Source organism: Mus caroli, unplaced genomic scaffold (assembly GCF_978045245.1).
Source record: "Mus caroli unplaced genomic scaffold, Mus_caroli_1 scaffold_5, whole genome shotgun sequence".
In the NCBI taxonomy this organism is placed as follows: Eukaryota; Metazoa; Chordata; class Mammalia; order Rodentia; family Muridae; genus Mus; species Mus caroli.
This window is the reverse complement of record NW_028227260.1, coordinates 78,276,365-78,292,401: the sequence shown is the minus strand read 5'-3', so window position 1 is coordinate 78,292,401 and position 16,037 is coordinate 78,276,365. Positions and strand designations below refer to the sequence as shown.

The following is a 16,037-nucleotide window of genomic DNA, read 5'->3' as shown; positions in this document are numbered from 1 at the left end:
TGTTGATCACATTCCTAGCACTCTAAATAGTATCAATGACACTTGAATGGAAGGAACATAGCTCAATTATGAGCATCAGAGAACTGTTTTAATGGTTAGCCTTAGAATGAGATTCAATAATTTTGAACTCTAGAGGCAAATCTCATTCCTGTGCCTGAATACTAGGGTCTGCTATCTTGTTTCCGTCTCATAGGTTTAATACTAGGGAAAATATCAGTTGACTGAAGTTGAATAAGTGAAAACACACATACTATCCAGAAATTCACAGACCCAGATCATGTAATTCCTTGTAGATTATGTACCAAAATTCTTTATTTGAAGAAATGGTACAAATTAAAGAACTTAAGCAGATGTTTTGGTACAACTTATAGAAAAGATAAAGGCAGCCTGACATGTATGTACTGCCTCAGTGATCAGTAAAGTCACGTGGCTTTGGGTAAATCAGCTTAGCTCTCATTACTGTGTGCTTGTCAAAGAGATTTTCTGCCATGCCAGCTTCAGGGGTGCCCAACTTGCTAAAGTTGGTCACGTGGTCACCCAGTCCTTTAATGGATTTACCTGTTCATTCAGGTATTGTGTGTCAATGAAGTCACATAAGTGGGGATCATTCTTGTTAGTAGCCAGTTTGTGCAGTTCCAGTAGTGACTGATTCACACTCTTTTCCAAGTGCAGTGCACACTCCATTGCATTCAGCCTGCTCTCCCAGTCACCACGGTGTGGTTTCTTTATATCCTGTAGGAAGATTCGGCCACCTTGTTGGTTCTGCAGCTTTATCAGTTTCTCAGCATGCGCCCTCTCCTCATGAGATTGGTGGAGAAAGTATTTTGGAAAGTACTTCAGAGCCACATCATCTCGGTCAAAATAGCAAGACATAGACAGACAGATGTAGGAGGCATACAACTCCAGGTTGATCTGGCAGGTTGATGGCAGCCTCCGCATTCTGGTGGTAGTTCTGGCACAATTGCAAGGGAGACATGGTGGTCATGGTGATGGTGGGGTGAGGCTGAGTGGCGACACTGGAGCTGCAGAGTGAGGAAGTTGCAAAGGGCTCAGGCTCGAAGCTGCCAAAGGGGGTTGGAGGGGGTCTGTCAAGCACCTGCTCAGTTCAAGCATTGTTGAAGCAGGAAACCTCGGAGACTCTGGTTGAGAACGTCTGGTCTCCTTGTAGATTAAAAGGTTTGCTTCAGCCAGGCATGGTGGCACACACGTCTTTAATCCCAGAACACAAGAGGCAGAGGCAGGCGGATTTCTGTGCTCGAGGCCAGCCTGGTCTACAAAGTGAGTTCCAGGACAGCCAGGACTATACAGAGAAACCCTGTCTCAAAAAAACCAAAAAAAAAAACCAAACAAACAAAAAAAGGTTTGCTTCTGATCTGAAAGAACTAGGAAAGGCAGTGGAATATGAGACTATGAAGGCCTTACTTTTCAAGTTGTTAAGTTTGAAATGCTTCTTAGATATTCAAATAGAAAAAACAAGTTAGGAGCTAATAATTTGGCATTCATAGCCTTGTAGACAGGAAATTTTGCTGAAGTAACAACAAATTATTTTACATGAGACTAAAACATGAATGCACCTGTATACATAAAAGTAATGCATATACACAATTATTTCTATTAATTCTGTTATTAAAGGAAAGAAATCATTATGATGTATACAACTACTTGAATGATACTATATAACATTCAGATATCATTTTAATGTTCCCCTAGGTTTAGGAAAGAATACTATATACATAAGGGAATAGCAGATGAAAATTGACTGAGGAAAAAAGAGTCAATAGTATATATTAAAACAAGTATAAGCTTCCTAGAATCAGAGTCAGTTAATTTGTAGGGTGGAGGTAATATTTATGGGGATTAATGTAAATACTGAAATCATCATGAATGATAAATGAGGTAGATTTATGGAGAAATGTGGTGGGAGATAAATGTGTTAAATAATGAAAGAGAGGAGCCTTCATGATTCAAGTAAGAGCTCCAGTGATATTATCAGTGGTATTTGCAAATATTAATATAGTTTCATCTGGAGCAGTGGGCTACCCACAGACAGACAGACTGGGCTCCAGTCGAGCATAGGTCTTGAACCCTGGAGGACCCAATGGGTGGTGATTTCCACTTAATGGGACAGAAGGTGTTCTATTATGTCTCCTGGACCCCTGGCTCATGTCTAAGTTACTGCCCCCACAGCCCCCACAGGAGAGGTGTGTGGCTATCAGTCATGTAGGAACAGCGCCAAGCCTTCCCACATGCAAATAAGGTTTTCCCCCCAAACTCTCAGTTCAAGCCAATGAGAGGCACCTGCTGTCAAACCCTGAATTACCCCCAGAACTGTATATAAATCCATCCAAGGAATTAAAGGTATGTGAGAATGATTCATTTGTCTGAATCTTTTGTTCCAAGAGCTGTAACACTTGGGAAGAGATCTTCTCTCCTGAAGAGCCAACTAAGGTCCCACAGCATTCCTCACTAAATAGTTGGCTTCTCCTTGGCCCAGCCTGACCTGATTCATTGCAAAGTGGCTAGGAGTTACTGAGCAACCTGGTAGACACTGCAGAGTCTTCCTCTCCCTGCCTGCACTCGCTTCCCTTTGCTAACCTCGCATCAGGACTGGCCAGAGATCTCCATGGAAAACCTTTGGTACCCAGGCCCACATTTTCCAGAATGATAGGACATTAGAATCATTGACTCAAGATGTGGTGGACTTAACTAAGTGTATGCTCTCAGACCATGAAACTCAGGAAAAGAGGAATATTTACAGGAAACAATTGGAGGGGGGAGGGTTTTTGCAGCTAACAGAGGTATGATAGTGGTATAGCAGTAAACTATGTCAAATTGTAAAGGGTGGGGGTCTTGGCAATGAAAAACTAGCTAAGAGTACTGTGTTTATTTTTGTTTATTTTTTATTACGTATTTATTTCATTTACATTTCCAATGCATTCCCAAAAGTCCCCCACCCACTCCCACTTCTTGGCCCTGGCGTTCCCCTGTACTGAGGCAGATAAAGTTTACACGACCAATGGGCCTCTCTTTCCACTGATGGCCAACTAGGCCATCTTCTGATACATATGCAGCTAGAGATACGAGCTCCAGGGGGTACTAGGTAGTTCATATTGTTCTACCTATAGGGTTGCAGATTCCTTTAGCTCCTTGGTTACTTTCTCTAGCTCCTCCATTGGGAGCCCTGTGATCCATCCAAGAGCTGACTGTGGGCTTCCACTTCTGTGTTTACTAGGCCCCTGCATAGTCTCACGAGAGACAGCTATATCTGGGTCCTTTCAGCCAAATCTTGCTAGTGTATGCAATGGTGTCAGAGTTTGGAGGCTGATTATGGGATGGATCCCCAGATATGGCAGTCTCTAGATGGTCCATCCTTTCGTCTCAGCTCCAAACTGTGTCTCTGTAACTCCATCCATGGGTGATTGTTCCCAATTCTAAGAAGGGGCAAAGTGTCCACACTTTGGTCTTCGTTCTTCTTGAGTTTCATGTGTTTAGCAAATTGTATCTTATATCTTGGGTATTCTAAGTTTCTGGGCTAATATCCACTTATCAGTGAGTACTGTGTTTATAATAGTTACTGATGTATAAAAGATTACAAAATTTTGTGACAAAATTTTAGGGCCTTTCTAATATTTTCTTTGCTGAGATAATGTTCAGAGCAATTTATTTGGGAAGGTTGGAGCTACAAGTTTTATAGAAACAAGAAAATTCCACTTTAAAGTATGTGAAATTAATGGACCAGGAAAAAGTCATAATCTGGGATAGTCTGCTTATCTTCAGTTATTCCTCAAGTAATAATATGTGGAGTGATTTTCCTTGGTTTGAAATATGTAGATATCCACATTGTCTTGTAAACTAAGACTAAGGTTTCTTTTCTAAAATTTTTATGGGAAAATAATTTAGGATTGTTACAGACATTAAGTAATTTTAAGGACACATATTTAATATTATTTGTATGAATTATTTGTGTATATATATATGTGTATATATATGCACACACACACACACACACACACACACACACACCTACTACTAGCAGTGCCCACAGAACCAAGAAGAGAGATTTTGATCTCTTCGAACTGGAGTTTCAGAACTTTGTCAGCCATGATGTAGATGTGGGGAATCGAACCTAGGTCCTCTGCAAGAGTAAAATATGTTCACGACCACTAAGCAATCTTTCCAGCCCCATAACACATAATCATGAATGTCAAACAGTAGATTTTATGTATTATTGAAACTACTTAAAATTATTTTAACAACTTAAAATTAATGCAGTTTGTTATTAAGTTATGTATGACTAAAGCAGCTTTTTTCTTATAAAACAAATCAGTATAATTCCTGATATGTACCCAGCACTGAAAATGAATATTTATGGATTTTTTTTTACTTGTGTAATTGTCATGGTGCTTTTTAAAAGCTGTTCAAATGGTGTATTACTGAAGTGTCAGCATTACAGTTTATATTTTTAACCATGATTCTGAATTCCACTGAAGTTCAGTGTGCTATGTCTAGTGATAACATACCTTTCAAAGGCTAGTATTTGGTTCCTGAATTTTCTTACTCAGCGCATTTTATTATATCGACTCTGGGATTGCTTTGATCTACAAGGAATTGCACATATAAAATTTTCCAGCTTAATTCTGATCTAAGAAGTGAAACTTCCCAAGTGCTGTGAACTAAAAATACCCTATTTATTAATTTAGTACCTCCTTGCAGTATACAGTGATATGCTTTGAACATGTATTTCAAAATCTCTATTCCTTTCTCCATCCCTCCTTCACCTTCCCTTTCTCTTTTGACTTCAGTGACTCTCTTTGGTCTGACCAAACATGTATTACTGAGGATTTAGACATTGACAAATGGTTGTGTAACTGAGTATGAACAGAAATATTGTATTACTTCATAATTTTCAAATATTAGCTTTCAGAAATGCAGGAAAAGCTTTGAATTTTTTTTAAATTTTTATTTCCAAAAAATTTACTACATTTGTTCTATATGTAGGAATATTTACTTGATTTTGAAATCCTAACATATGATTTTTTCCTTTTCATTTTTTTATTAATAATTCCATTCATTTACATCTCAAATGACAAATATGCCAAAAGAAAGAGCAACTGACTAGATGCTTTCAATGGATATTATAAATATAAACATAAGATGAACTGTATGACTGTCGTTAATAATGATCATTCTTGACATGAAGAAGACATGGTATGTTTTATTGTCAGCATACTTTGCATACTGCTTAGGATTCAAAGAATTTATATCTACAGTATAGAATCCTACTTGAGCATGTGCTCCTATTATTCTCAAACAAAAGCAGCAGATGAGTGTTCAAAGATTACAAGTGAAAACTTTGAAGTTTCAAAGGCCTGAAACTTGAGAGTAGAACTGGGTTTAATATGTTTATTGTAAAAGGTATTCATTTGCTACAGGTGAAAACTTGAATATCTTCTACTTGTTCTTAATTTAATACTTTTGTACTAAGCCATTATTAATTTATCAAACCCATAATAAGTAATAACATTGGAATTATCTCTTAAATAACATTTCTTCTTGTTTTAAATTCATACTTGTGTCCATAACATTTAATTATTCAACATAGTTCTGCCCATGGTCCTTTCTCAGACCTTCCCTTCATATTCTGCATTGTACATTTCTTATAAAAAGAATATGATATTGTATATCTCTATTTTATGTTCTCAATTAGTTGTTCTTAAAATAATAGTGAAACCTGAGATTACCTTAAATATATTTATTTAGAATCTAGTATCTTCAACTTATCTTTCATATTTCTTTCATTCTGAGCTTGGGAAAGGAAATAAAGGGAGGACATCTACCACAATTTAATTATTTTAAAAATGTATATCAACCCATAAAATAGAAAAATGTGATTTATGTTTATATTTTGGTAACTAGAAATCTGTCTTATAAGGCTTAAATGATCAAATTTTACTAGAAGGATATTGCTACTTTACACAAATCTCAAACTCCAAGAGCCATACTTACATAATTACATAAGTTTTATTTTTATGCATTTTCAGTAAAATTATGTAGTGTACTATGAAGTATTTTTACATAGTTCATGTTGAATAAAATCATAATAAATTTGTGTTAAATATCCAGCTGAGAGCTCACATTTTCAATGACAAGTATGAAGCAGAGAGATCACACTAGGAATTGAAAGGCTTTTAAATCTTAAAGTCTGACTCAATTGACACAGTTTTCTTTAACAGGCCACACCTCCTAAGCATAACAGTTCCACCAACTAGGGACCAAATATCCAAATACCTGAGACTGTCTTAGACATTGCTCATTCAAATCATCATATTGTAGAAATTTTTAAAAATATTATATTCAGTTTATATAATGTAAAATTACATTTGGCAATATAAAAATTGAATAAAGAACACAATTTGTTTTATCTATTGTCCTTGAAAATATGAATTCCCACTGTAAATTAAATAACAAAATTAAATACATTAGAAATTGTTAAAACATTTTATGCCAAAACTATTATTTTTTTGCACTGCTTAGATTAATTCCAGCTTCTTAACTGGGCAAGGAAAATGTTGTAAGTTATACACCTAGAGCTTAAAACAATTATTTAATTGAAAGGATATCATGCATCCTATTGCCCACAGCTTGAAAACAGGAAATACATAACTCTCGGCAGGCCCAATGGGGCTTGCTAAGTCATAGGTCCCATGGGAGTAACTAGTATTATTCTACTAAATCAACCTAGTAATATATTGGACCCTAAATAATTATCTATATAACCATAGATTAGTATATATCTCAAGCCTCATTAGAGAAACTTCATTTTTTGCTGTGCTCATATTTAATTGGGAAATCTATACCACAGCCTCTTCCTCTAAAGCTCAAGAATTTTTGAAAAGATGGGGCAGAAAGTGTATAAGAACCTGAGGTACTGGACCTCTGCAATGAAACATGATAGGGTCATTGAACTCATGAATTCACAGCAGCTTTGTCTGCATGAGCTCAAATGATCCAAAATCTCAGCATGGGTTTGCAAGGAGATCATTCAGGCTCAGTCCTAGCTGAGTAACTACAGACAACTAGTGGCTGTTGTGGGCTGGAGACAGGTTGTTTGTTTGTTTGTTTGTTTGTTTGTTTGTTTGTTTGTTTGTTTTCAGGGATGCAGCCCCTGAAAGGATATACAAATTCCAGCAGGCAGTCTCAAACCAATGTATATCCACTAAGAGGACTAGGTGATTTTAGAAAATAAAAAAGTAAACACATGGAGTTGGGTATGAATAGAAGTTTAGGATATAAGGAAGATGTTGTGGGTGGGGAGGGAAATGGAGTTAGATATGATCAGAATACATGTCTGCATAGTGAAATTCTCAAGCAATAAAAATTAATATGTAGCTAAATATGCTTTTTAAAAATTATGAAAACCAATAAATTTTTATGGAGATAGCTATATTTTTATAGTTCTAGTATCTAATGTATCTGTGCTTGTAAGTGTAAACTATGTTGACACTAAATGTACACAGATACAAATTGAAGAGTAATAAATGCTACAAAAAATTAAAACCATCTAATGCATGTGCAACTTTGGAAAATCCTACCCTAATTCATATGTATGCTTGTAACAATTGGATGTGATATTAAAAGCAGAAAAAAATAGGATGTTTTGAATCACTATCAGGAGTTTGGACTTTACTGAGTAAATCATATTTTCTTCATGCTGAAGGAATGAATCCTGGGAGTTAATTAACTGTATGTTTTGTAACTTAAATGTTCCTGCCATTTAAATCTTTCCACAGCTAAGCAGTAGTCCTTTTTTAGGATGAAAGCCATCTAAATCTTAAATCTTTATGGCATTTCAATACATTCATCTTATATTTTGAAGATACTATCCAGATAAAATTTTTCTCTAGTGCCCAAATGTTTAATGAAGGCAAATACGTAGGGCATGTAAGTTCTTCCCTGCTGGCAATGAATGTCAGATCAGAGAAACACAGCCAATCAGATATGAAATGAGTCTCTCTCTCTCTCTCTCTCTCTCTCTCTCTCTCTCTCTCTCTCTCTCTCTCTCTCTCATTGTATCTATCTCATTAAAACTATCTCTCATTCTTTCTCTTATTCTCTCTCTCTCTCTCTGTTTGTGTGTGTATGTGTGTGTGTTTGTACATGCATGTGTGCACATATCTGTATATGCATATATATGACATATGACATGTGGGACTTTTCTCTAGTTACAACAAGCCAAGTAAAGGGTCCTCTTACTTGGGATTAAAGACAATACTATACTAAAAATGATCCAACACAAACATATACATTTGCCTCAATTAAAATTTTATCTTTAGATAGCTCTTTTTACAAGGTTGTACTTGTTATCCTTTAGTTCTGAGAAAACTCCATTTTGTAAAGTCAGATATAAATCCTATCCTCCCTACAATGGCCGTCTAGACTAATTCTTAGCAGAAATAATCCTTTTTAACTTTTGAACTCTTTCTCTCTTTCAGTCTAGATGAATGTGGAGTTACCTTATGTCCTGGAGTTCAAAATAGCAGGACTATAAGAACTTCAGTGAAACAAATTATGTTTACATTTTCTATGGGGTAATGTTTTAGTCACTTACAATTAAGTCATCTATGAAGAAATATTTTTTTAAAAACTAAGAAGATATGTCAAGCCTATGAAATCTATTGTCCCTCATTACTGTTTTCATTAATGTATGTGTTTACTTTGCATTGTCTACTATATTGGTACACCAGGCAATTGAAAAATGACATTTTGTTCTTTAAAATGTATATGTATTGCTCTTTACACAATGCTGATATCTCCCCACGTAGAATTCTTGGTCTCTTTTGCATCCAGAAAACATTTCTATTTAGTCTGAGTGGCAAACTGAAGACAGTACAGTAGTAGACAAGGACATGGATTGTCAAAAGACAGAAAAGCCATATAGTGTACTTCATTACTTTCTCAAGCAAAGGCCAGAAGAGAATGTGACTGTGATAGTGACTGCCAGAGAGAATGTTTTATATGAATGTGTATCAATTTGACCTACTGTTAGAAGGTCAAAGATGGGTTCCACTTTGTCTTTCATATCTGATTAATAGCTAAATATCCAAAATCTCATATTTTTTATTAAGAATGTTATGTCAAGATGAAAGGAACATGCATTAATCAAAACATATAAGGTTACTATGTTAACATTGTTACAACATTAAAACTACTGAATTCTTTGCTAACTTTTAAGAATTGGTGTTTTCTTCCCTCTTGTGTTTTTGTTTTAAATCTAGATTGGCTGAATCTATTATCTTTCTAATTGTCTATGTCCCAAATAGTATTAACTACATTTATTCTTTTTATTTCTTTTTTATTAGATATTTTCTTCATTTACATTTCAAATGCTATCCTGAATGTCCCCTATACACTCCCCGAGCCCTGCTTCCCAACCCACCCACTCCCAATTCCTGGACCTGGCAGTCCCCTGTACTGGGGCATAATTACATTTCTTCTTAAGAGATCAGAGTAACTTCAGTGATGTTCGTAATGGTGTTGTGTGCATGTTGCTAATTAACCTTATTTAATCACTGTAAATCTGTTTGGAAACATCATATTCAATCATTTAAATATGTACAAATATTATTTGCCTCTTAAAATTTTAGAAAAGCTTTTAAAAAAAATACATGACTAGGAACCACCTAGATATCAGTATTTTAAAAGCTTCCATAGTTATAGCAATAAGGTGCTATTATTTTTAAGTATGGCTCATATATTTTAATGGCATTCCTGTGACCCCTTAAAGTTTGATGGACAGAGAATAAAAGACTCCCTAGGTAAAGAGGAATAAAGTTTACACTTTCTAAATAGTCTGCTGTGAAAGAGTTGGCTCACATTATTAGCAGAAAACTCTTGATAAAGAACGTTTTATCATGGAGCTGGAGAGATGGCTCAGGGGTTAAGAGCACTGACTGCTTTTCCAGAGGTCCTGAGTTCAATTCTCTGCAACCACATGGTGGCTCACCACTATCTGTAATGGGATCTGATGTCCTCTTCTTGTGTGTCTGGAGAGAGCAATGGTGTACTCACATAGATAAAATAAGCAAATCATTTTAAAAAAGAAAAAGAAAAAAGAATGTCTTATCCCAATCTGACTTGGTCTTAATCTGGAAAGAGGAGGAGCAGCACTGTGTTCATAGAGCACAGCAGATACTAATGCACAGTATTTGCTTGTCTACATTGCCTTCTTCTTTATAAGACAAACCTAGGAGGTGTTCTGTAAGCAGTAACAGAATACTATATTTACATAGAACCCAGCTAGTGCATATAACAATGATCAGTTTCATCCCACAAAGAATAACAGGATATTACAGATTGGGCTTATGCAGACCCACATAATTTACCAATGTAATTTTTCAGAAAATAAAATGTTACACCATAGCCTTTCCTTGCCTGAGTATCACTATACAGTGCATGCTAGACTTGATCTCACTACAATCTTCATGCCTCAGTTATGTGTTGCAAGTAAAAGTATATTCCACTATGCCTGGCTACCAATATTTAAAAATTCACCTTTTTATTTCAAACATAAAAATTTTAATTTTGTATTAGTCGGCTTCTATAAAGAACTTAGAACAGTGGATACATTCTTGAATGGTTTCAGTTACTCTAAAAGTAAATTTATGTCACAGGATCTGGAGACAGTTCAGGGGTAAGAGCAATTAATGCTCTTGCAGAGGAATCTCTTTCATTGTCTCTAGGCATGGCCACACTAGTTCTAAGCAATGAACAGTATATTGTAATAGTAAAAATTAATTCTGTAAAAACACATTGGTTTCTTCCACAACACAAACTGGCTTAGACCTGTTAACACTCTGTTGTAAACAGTGGATCAAGGCTGGGCTAGGTATTTCTATGTTCTTGATCTGTATTTCTTATTGAAAAGTTCACATAGATTGCACAAAGAGCAGAAATACTTCATTCAAAGCAAAGTAATATTCTATATTTTGAGACATATAAGTGAAGTCAGGACACTTGAGTGAAGGTGAGAGTTCAAGAGTTCCCAAGGATAGCTTCAGAGGTTCCTTTTGATGAGAGTCATGAGGAGAGTGTGTTCATAGTTTACGGCCTCAGCACAGGTTGTTCTTTACCTTGATCAAATCATTAAACTATATAACCTCTTTTCTATTACATCTGTGCCTTCTTGTAATGCTTCCAATTTTAATAATAATGTATATCCATTCAGAGACTGCTCCACCCCGGGGATCCACCCTACAAACAGCCACCAAACCCAGACACTATTGAATATGCCAACAAGATTTTGCTGAAAGGTCCCTGATATAGCTGTCTCTTGTGAGGCTATGCCAGTGCCTGGCAAATACAGAAGTGGATGCTCACAGTCATCTATTGCATGGAACACAGAGCCCCCAGTGGAGGAGCTAGAGAAAGTACTCAAGGAGCTGAAGGGCTCTGCAACCCTGTATAGATGGAACAACAACATGAACTAACCAGTACCTCCATAGCTCATGTCTCTAGCTGCATATGTAGCAGAAGATGGCCTAGTCGGCCATCATTGGGAGGAGAGGCCCTTGGTCTTGTGAAGATTATATGCCCCAGTACCGGGGAATGCCACAGCCAGGAAGCAGGAGTGGGTGGGTTGAGGAGCAGGGTGGTGGTGGGGGGGTTAGCATTTGAAATGTAAATGAACAAAATGTCTAATAAAAAATAAAGTTCAGTCAGGCATGGTAGCACACGCCTTTAATCCCAGCACTTGGGAGGCAGAGACAGGTGGATTTCTGAGTTCGAGGCCAGCTTGGTCTACAGAGTGAGTTCCAGGACACCCAAAGCTACACAGAGAAACCGTGTCTCAAAAAACCAATAAATAAATAAATAAATAAATAAATAAATAAATAAATAAAGTTCATAAAATAATGTGTGTCTAGTTGTGAATAGGCATAAGTTAATAGGAGACTCTTAATAAAAGTTCAATTCAGTTTGATTTATTTCACATTAACCACAAACAAGTTCAGGCCCATTTTCCATAGTTTCCAAACTCATTCTAGGATGTGTTCGAATGAAAATGGAACATTATTAAGATTTTTCTCAAGAGAAACATCACATTACATTGTTTAAAGCAGTTATACTGTGAATCCTGAGGCAGACGGGGCTCCTAAGTTGCCAACAGATTGCCAGGTAAATTTTTCTTACAGAAATGTGTGTGTATAGTACATGTAGGTAAAGCTCTTTGGCTATAAAGTGTATATTACAAGAGAGGAATGAGTGCAGTGAAATATCACATTGTTAAGCTATTCTCTATTCTATATACTGCCTTCCATATTAGCTCAGATTCCTGGAATATACCTTTAAAAGAGCAATCCATCCTAAAGAATTTGTTTTTTGCATATGGAAAACAGTCATGGTGGTTTGTGTTACAATAGCTACCTGGCCACAATGAGAAAGTTACCTGTGAGAAAGGAAGCATACAAAAATTGGACTTCTGCAGTTGATGGATAGTCTCTGAGACATCTGATTGAAATACTATTTGTTGTAATTTTTACTCCTTTGTAACTCAACTATAGCACATCACAGAAACAGATAGACTCTGTCATAATAGCTTAATATTTGAAAAACACTTTGTGATTTGATGATCTAATTTTATTTTTCTTTCCAGTTTATCATCTAAGTTTCAAGATTATCAGGTATAATAAGCTACAATATGATTAGAGTACTCCTCCAACCTCCAATGGCTTTTATATACCTAGCCCTATCAATTTTATGACAACCACCCATCTTGATGCTAATTTATAAGAGTGGAAAATTATAGCCAAAATATCTGTGTAAGCAAATTAGTACTCAATATGGTTGTTTAGTTTTCAGAGAAGTTGTGTAGCAATTTCTCCTATAATAAAAACATCCATTTTGGGGAAAAGCTTATTAAGGCACAGAAAGCTTGAAATAAAGTTGAAATGGTCCTTCTTCCAGGACAGATCAATAAGACATAAGTTAAGACTGAAAACATCCATTCCTGTAGGAAATCTCATTAACTCAAGGAGTAAATATCTCAAAGGCTCAAGGAAGTCCATGAAAATGACCACATTCACTAGGCTCCACCTTTCCCAAGTATGTATATGTGGTAGAACTGCTGAGATACTTTCAGACAAGCTGAGATGCCAGCAGATGGTCAGACCAACCAAGTTGTCTAAAATAAACAGGTGAACTAAACAAAATTAATTCTCCGTTCTGTCAAACTGCCTGCAGTGTGCTCCAGGTTTTTATTTTCCCTGAGATGCCACCAATGATGGAGTGGGCTTTTAGAAATGTCTTTGAGTCATTGCTACTACCATAAGTAACCCCTCACTCATTTTCCTGTAAGTGACCTCAATAAAACTCATTGGTTTATCAAGTTAGACTTTGCTGGTATGGGTACTTGGCTCTGTTATCAATTCTCTATCTGGGAAAGCAAATAATTGTTCATATCTCCCAAGAAATAGTGTCAAAGAAAATATACTACCATATTTAACACCAATGTTCTACTTAGAAAATGTCTGTATATGAAACATTATGCTTTAAAAGTGATTTTAAAAAGAGTTTAATTGAAATGTCATATTCATATTTTCATGATTTTTCTGTAGCACTCAACTCATGTGAACTCAGTTTGAAAAATTATAGTTATATAATTATGAGGGAAGGAATGTTCATATATACCTCAGTCTCTCAGACCAACTTCTGTCCTAGCTGGAGTTTCTATTGTTGTGAAGAGACACTATGACCACAGTATATTTTATAAAGAAATACTTAATTGGTGCTGGCTTACATTTCAGAGGTTTATTCAATTATTATCAGGGCAGGAAGTGTGGTTGCACTACAGCAGACATGGTACTGGAGAAGTAGCTCAGAGTTCTACATCCAGATCAACAGGCAGCAGGAAGAGAGTGAGACACTAGACCTGGCTAGAACATCAGAAACCCTCTGTAACACACTTCCTCCAATAAACCACACCTACTCCAACAAGGTTACACCTCCTAAAAACATCACTTCCAATTTGGGCCTAAGTAGGTGATTTTCATTCAAACCACCACATGAAATAATAAATAGTCTCTCAGATGAATCCAAAGTCATAGTTGGATGGAATGCAAAACTAACATACAACATTATCTAATGCAATTACTCTTTCGGTGGTATACTGTAGGGAATGGGAGAATAAAACAAAACTCTACCAAGATCAAGTCATTTTACCTGAGAGAATAAATCGCTATCTTTTTACAGGATGGAAGGGTCTATGTGGAAAATGTGCTCTAAAATAAAGGCAGTGTCATTTTCTTCTGACAGCACTCATAGTTTAAGGGATAGCTAGATCAGACCTTGCACCCAGAGGTAATGCAGGTGTAAACCCAAGTACACCGCACTAAGGCACAGATCTCTAGCTGGTGCTTGAAAGTACTAGAATATTATCTGTCTACTATCTTCTACCCTCAGTAGAAATCATGTTCTATAATATGCTATTTGGGGGAGGGTAAAGTGAGTAAAGGCATTTCCTTGGCCATCATTGCTAATTGGTGTTAGTGCAATTTTACAAGTGATAATGTTTCTGTTTATCCCAAGTAGCTTCCAGATAAATTAGTCCGAGACTATAACATTTATTCAAACAAACTTCCTGGGACAATATCCAATCAGTATTATTCTATTTTAATCATCTAAACTAATATGGCTATATCCCAGGCAAAATTCCTGAGATATTAACATTTTAGTATTTATATGGCTTTCTCTGCTCCAGGTGTGTTCTTCAGGATGTCTCCTAGACAAATCCTCACCTTGCCTCTTTACCCCTGGATTGGACTGGAAGTCCATTCCTGTGCTCTGCTTAGGCATTGGCTGTTCAGCTTTTATTAAAAAATCAGACAATGAGTTGAGAACAATGTTTACACAACATTGTGACAGGACATACTTAGTGTAAGCATTGCAGTGCCATGTCCTGATTGCCACCATGTATGGGGGCAAATAAATCAGCATTTGAATAAATACAAGGATAAACTTTACACAGTGCAGAGTAATATTATGCCTACAAACTGGCACTAAGATAGCTCTACTTATCATAATATTGTAGTAATAAAGCTCTGTGTGGTGTCAGTGATACATGAGACCTACAGAACAATTGGTAATGCTACACAATGAAACAGACGTTCATCCAATATGATGCATTTGTGTCCCATAACTCATTTGGGATTATACATAGCTAGGTGTACTTGAATCATTTTTGGAGAATGTAGAAGTATGTCCTTTGACTAATATGGCTGATGTTGAGGTGAGTGGCATATCTGAGTCTAACAGCACAGTGGTTTCTTTACATTGTGGGAAATGAGTGCACTCAGAGTTACCTCAAAACTGTTATTAAAATAGGCCACAATTAGAGATTGACATACCAGTCCCTACATTTCACATGATAATGCATGCTCGGGGGTTCATCTGAAAACCTATCCTGGTTCCTAAGTGTCAAGACCATTGGATTCTATCTGGTGCCTGATCTCATAAGATTAGAACTGACAAGGCATTACCTTCAAGGTGATTCCTGGTGCTAGCTTTCTTGTTCTTGTCCTGTTTTTCATTTGCTTAAATATTGCCTCCTAGGTTGCACAAAGAGTAGTAACGTCCTTCAGCCACCTATCATATATAGTTCCAGATGTTCAGTCCAAGGGATATTCTCTGCCTGTAAGAGCCTTCAGGGTTTGTCCATGCTGGTTTTTGTTTTGTTGTTGTTGTTGTTTTTTTTTAATTAAAGCACATTGTTCATTTTATTTCACTTATAAATCTATACTAAGCATTAAATAATGATTAAACCATAATCTAAGCACTACAGATACAGTTATTATTGCACTTTGGCTTATGATTTCAAAACTAAATCAGTCACTACTTTTTCTGTTTAAGAAGATGTTATGGTGTTATGTGAATGTATGTTTACTTCTCTGTGAGTGTGCATGACGCTCTGTAGGTCAAGACAGCTTTTGGGAGTTGATTCTCTCCTTCTACCCATGGGTCCCAGAGATTGAACTTGAGAATTCAGG

The 16,037-nt window shown here is 36.3% G+C and overlaps 1 pseudogene; it reads right to left on the bottom strand.

The window, feature by feature from the left end:
- Window positions 1–406: 406 nt before the first annotated feature.
- On the bottom strand, window positions 407–985 carry LOC110286279 (ferritin heavy chain pseudogene; annotated as a pseudogene).
- Between the last annotated feature and the right edge of the window lie 15,052 nt (window positions 986–16,037).